Source organism: Odocoileus virginianus, chromosome 25, assembly GCF_023699985.2.
Source record: "Odocoileus virginianus isolate 20LAN1187 ecotype Illinois chromosome 25, Ovbor_1.2, whole genome shotgun sequence".
In the NCBI taxonomy this organism is placed as follows: Eukaryota; Metazoa; Chordata; class Mammalia; order Artiodactyla; family Cervidae; genus Odocoileus; species Odocoileus virginianus.
The window spans coordinates 41,087,742-41,093,741 of NC_069698.1; positions in this window are offsets into that span (position 1 = coordinate 41,087,742).

Sequence of the window (6,000 nt, forward strand, 5' to 3'; positions counted from 1 at the left end):
AGTCCAACTCTCACTTCCATACATGACCACTGGAAAAACCATAGCCTTGACTAGATGGACCTTTGTTGGCAAAGTAATGTCTCTGCTTTTTAATATGTTATCTAGGCTGGTCATAACTTTCCTTCCAAGGAGTAAGTGTCTTTAAATTTCATGGCTGTAATCACCATCTGCAGTGATTTTGGAGCCCAGAAAAATAAAGTCAGCCACTGTTTCCACTGTTTCCCCATCTATTTGCCATGAAATGATTGGATCAGATGCCATGATCTTAGTTTTCTGAATGTTGAACTTTAAGCCAACTTTTTCACTCTCCTCTTTCACTTTCACCAAAAGACTCTTTAGTTCTTCTTCACTTTCTGCCATAAGGGTGGCATCATCTGCATATCTGACGTTATTGATATTTCTCCAGGCAATCTTGATTCCAGCTTGTGCTTCATCCAGCCCAGCATTTCTCATGATGTACTCTGCATAGAAGTTAAATAAGCAGGGTGACAATATACATCCTTGACGTACTCCTTTCCCCACTTGGATCCAGTCTGCTGTTCCATGTCCAGTTCTAACTGTTGTTTCCTGGCCTGTATACAGGTTTCTCAAGAGGCAGGTCAGGTGGTCTGGTATTCCCATCTCTTTCAGAATTTTCCACAGTTTGTTGTGATCCACACAGTCAAAGGCTTTGGTATAGTCAGTAAAGCAGAAACCAATGCTTTTTCTGGAACTCTCTTGTTTTTTTGATGATCCAGCAGATGTTGGCAATTTGATCTCTGGTTCCTCTGCCTTTTCTAAAACCAGCTTGAACATCTGGAAGTTCAAGGTTCATGTGTTGCTGAAGCCTGGCTTGGAGAATTTTGAGCATTACTTTACTAGCGTGTGAGATGAGAGCAATTGTGCAATAATTTGAGCATTCTTTGGGATTGCCTTTCTTAGGGATTGCAATGAAAACAGACCTTTTCCAGTCCTGTGGCCACTGCTGAGTTATCCAGATTTGCTGGCATACTGAGTGCAGCACTTTCACAGCATCATCTTTCAGGATTTGAAATAGCTCAACTGGAGTTCCATCACCTCTACAACCTTTGTTTGTAGTGATGCTTTCTAAGGCCCACTTGACTTCACATTCCAGGATGTCTGGCTCTAGGTGAGTGATCACACCATCGTGATTATCTGGGTCGTGAAGATCTTTTTTGTATAGTTCTTCTGGATATTCTTGCCACCTCTTCTTAATATTTTCTGCTTCTGTTAGGTCCATACCATTTCTGTCCTTTATCGAGCCCATCTTTTCATGAAATATTCCCTTGATATCGCTAATTTTCTTGAAGAGATCTCTAGTCTTTCCCATTCTATTGTTTTCCTTTATTTCTTTGCATTGATTGCTGAAGAAGGCTTTCTTATCTCTTCTTCCTATTCTTTGGAACTCTGCATTCAAATGAGAACCCCATGAACATTAGGAAAATGCTATCACAATCATCAGAAATTCTGGCCCTCCAAATGTGAATCCCTGAGATCCAAGGGCACTCAGAAGGAGAAGAATACCTGTGAGATCTGCCAGCCATCAGTCTGCAGTCATTCCCTACAGTGAGCACTGAGGAACTCAGGATGTGAAAAATGAAGGATACTGGCCCCAGATAGCTGAGATGCATATGGAAGGAATGATTTCAGTGAGCTCAGACTCTTGCATCTTCCTATACATAAAAAAGTACTAAATTCCTTAACTTGAGGTATCTGATTTTCTTTAATTAACAATAATCTTTTGATGTTTAGACTACCTGCCCTTTGTTTTAAATATAGCCTGTTCCCCTCCTTGTCTCCTCTGAGCAGTTCTCTCAGGGTTACTTGAAATGTTGCCTCTGGGTTTAAGTCCTAAAATTTTCTTTCAGATAAGAAATAAGTTTCAACTTTTAGATTGCAACTATTTTTTAAGTCTATGACACTATCACAGAATTTCTTGAAAAACAAGAACTAGAAATATAAATAATTCAAAACTATTATCATTACATCAAGGAAAGTGAATTAAGTAACTCACTTAATAATAAGTTAACAAAAGAAGGCTTATTGCTCACAAGAAATTGTTAAGTCTTAAAAATTTTGTAGTTGTAAACAATAAAAAGTAATCAAAGTCTGATGGAAAATTATCATCAATAAAATTTGAATTATTCTTCATCTACTTATCACATATTAACTTAAACACCAAAAAATTAAAAATTAAAGCAAATTAAATTATTTTCATATGACTCAGTAAAAATAATTTAATGAAACACAAAAGGTTTGTATTCCCACTTTGTTTAATACAGGTTACAATTTTTATATACTACAAAATTATGACTGAACACCATTAATGTATTCTGGGTTTACTACCTTCAAGAATTAGATTTAACGTCAGAGTTCATAGGTAAAATAGTTGCTGTGTTAAATAATTTCTATGCCTCTCTGTTCCCCAACCCATAAAAAGAGGGTAATAAAATCCTTTGTAAGAGGTTTGCTATAAGGAATAAAAGATAATAAAAGTGAAAGTGATTTTCACAGTGTCTGACTTACATGAGGTATTCAATAAATTTTTGACATGATTTAAGAATGTTCTTACAATAAGAAAATATTTTAAATATATATGTGTGCTTCACTGATCCCTAATGAAACAGCATAGCAATGGTTCCTACTTCATGAACACTGACATAAATCTAGACTATTAATTAAATGACCACAGATTTAGGGACAATCAGGAGGGACAGAGTGATGAGTTTGGTAAGACAGGTATCTGAACATTCAGGGACCAAAAACATCAGAATTTCAATCTTCCTGCAGTTCTCAGGTGCACAAATCTGCAGATGGGAGTGGAAAGAGTGATGAAAGATCTGCTGCTAATTCTGATGAAACCTTTAATCCAAATTGCAATTCTACTATTTATCCTAACTTTATCCCATGTCATCTCTGATTCATGTTTGAGCACACTCCTGTAACCAAACTGGACACTCTGGGGGCTTTCTTCCCTCATATCCTTTGCTGTAGCTCCTCTCTGATGTTCCTAGATAATAGTATATGAGGCATATTTCCTGAGATTTTCAGTTTACCACCAAATGGAAGAAATGAACTACTAGATGCTCATGAACCTATAGCCCCTAAACCTTCTGAAGCCTAAGGATTGATAATGTTAACCACCCTGTTACCTCACCATCAGCCAATCAGATTATTGAACGTGAGCTGATCCCATACCCTGTAAACCCCTCCCTCACCTGGCCTTTCAAAATGCTTTGCTCAAACCCTTCAGGGAGTTTGAAATTTTGTTTTTGAGTTGTTGTTTGTTTGTTTGTTTGTTTTTTAGCACAAGTCACCGACTGCTGTCTCCTTGCATGGCCCTACAATAAGTCTTTCTCTGCTCCAAATTCTGATGTTTCAGTATTATTTGTTTCCTTTGTGCCAAACTTGTGTTAGGTAACTCTCTGACCTTTAAGAATTTTGTAAGTATATCTTCTTTACATCTGTTTGTTTCTTCTATATGATTTCTGTAACAGATTAAGACCTCAAGCAGAAAAGAATAGGCGTTACAAATCTATCTGGGGCAGAGGTCATATCTGATGGAAATAACTAAAGAGTTGCTCCAGAAGAAAGTTCTGGTGATCAAACACAATGAGGTCCTTGGAGTCAAGTTACAGTGAGAAATAACAGCAGTACTGACCACACCATGCAGAGGTTAGAACTGCTTCTAAGTAGATGATCCTGCTTGTTGTAGCCTGATCTTGATATTAAAACTCAATGATTGTTGAGGGACCTTGGGAATTATTCCATGGAATAAGGACTTCAGAGATGCTGCCTCATATTGGTCATTGATTCATGATCCTCAGGTCTATTTTGCCATAGGAAAGTGGGCATTGCTAGAGAGAAGGGACTTTCTTTGTAGCTTTCTTTTGTAACTTTTCTTAGCTTAAATCCTTTCTAAAATAATTTCTATCCATGAACTTCAGCCATAATTTCCAAACAGGTCTTCATAAATATCTTAAAGAAATACAGCAAAGAAGGTGTTGAAGGAGGTCATCAGGGAGTGTGTGACCATGACTGCAGGTTGACCTGGGAGTCAGAGGCCATTCATTCACTTCCCTGTTCTTGGGGTGTATGTTTGCCTACTTCCCTGTAGCTGACATAGTTCTAAGGATGTGGCCTTGAGAGTCAGGGGTTATGGAGACCATCTTGGCTGTGTAGTGACTCATCCTAATAAAGGCCTCTGTAAGATTCTGCAGGCAGGGTCAGAGATCTACTCTCTTGCAGTCACCCAAGACAAGTCTTACGTAGAGATGTCATGTTTATCAAAACTGTCATCTACCAATCTCAGGTGGTCTGCTTCCTTCTTTTGTGTCTTTTTGCAGTCTTATGCACACAGCTTCAGATTTCACCTGGGGATCTTCCATGGTTATGAACCAACAGAGGTTTTACAAGGAAAAATAAATAATCTGCAAAAGAGAAAATCATAAATATTATGGAAAAATCTGTGTTCATTCTCTTTCTCTCTTTCTAATTCACTCCATTCATCCACCCTTCCATTTCTATAGCTTTCTACTTATCCTACCATTTACTTGGATAATGCTAAAACATCTTATAGGCGGCTTCCAAAGTGGCTCAGTGGCAAAGAATCCACCTGTCAAGCAGATGAGGATTTGATTCCTGGGTTGGGAAGATCCCTGGAGAAGGAAATGACAGCCCACTTCATTATTCATGCCTGGAAAACTCCGTGGACAGAGAATCCTAGCGGGCTATAGTCCACGGGGTCCCAAAAGAGTCGGACATGACTTCCCGACTAAACAATAACAAAAACACATTAAAGAGTCAGTTTTCAGTTCTGTTATTAACAAGGAACAGGAAGAAACCTACTCATTTAGAATGACATAGAAATTCTGTAGGTAAAAGGACAAAAATAATAGAAGTTTAAACCTGAAAGAAATAATATGTTACATACCTTTAGAAAGTTGCTAATATCATTTTAAGAAACTTCCTTCGAGAATTTGTTGAGATCCTTACAAATTGCTTTAGATAAGTTCTCAGTGTTTTAAAGAAAGACTACTGAAAAACTGGATACAAAGGGAAATTCAGCCTAAGGAATCTAGAAAAGAGATTTAGTTACATATTTATAATTTAGCCACTTCTTTCACTTCTTTTTGTGTACAAAATGAGGTTTCTTTTTTTTTTTTTTTTCCGTAGAGAGACATCATATTATTAAATCCTGGAACTGGCCTCTGAAAATTGACCTCTGAGATATCCTATTGTTAACTTTTAACTAAAAGATAATTTTAAATATTTTATATAGTAATAATGCTATAGGAAAAAATTCAGGTTTTTCAATAAAGTTGAATACACATTGCAATCTATGCACACATTGTATTAGTATTGGTTCATATATCTGTAATTGATAATAATAAAGGAAGTATTGGTGATCATTTCAGATCTTGACATGCCAAATATATATTTTATTAAGTACACATTTTTTATTTCTTTGTGTCAAAATATAATTCATCAAACATAGCCTGAAGCATTTAAAAAGTTTTTTTTCAAAAGCATCAAATTTAACAAAAAATACAGGATTAGGGTGATGTCATTGGATAGTTCAAAATTAAGGCTTTTGTAACTGATGAGTTAGTAGTACCATTAAAGTCCATAATCATGGCTGATTCTAGCAGATATCTTCACTCTGCTCAGCTAGAGAATTGGCTCAGACCACGGGAAAAGGATATTCAAGTAGTATGATAAAAAGAATGGTCGTGCTAAAATTATTCACAACTTATCATAATTAAATCAAATCTATCATCGTCGTTGGTGACAAAGAGCTGACAGCCCTATTCTCTCTTAGCACTCTCCCAATTAGCATAATATTTATGAATCAGTTTAGCTCTTAAAAGACTTAAGTATGATGAACAGATAGTCAAGAGATGATTATTTCTCTATGCCATATGTGCATAAATGAATCATGCATGGATATTTTAAATAATAATTAACTGAAATGCCTTGACAAATATTTCTGTCCTGTTA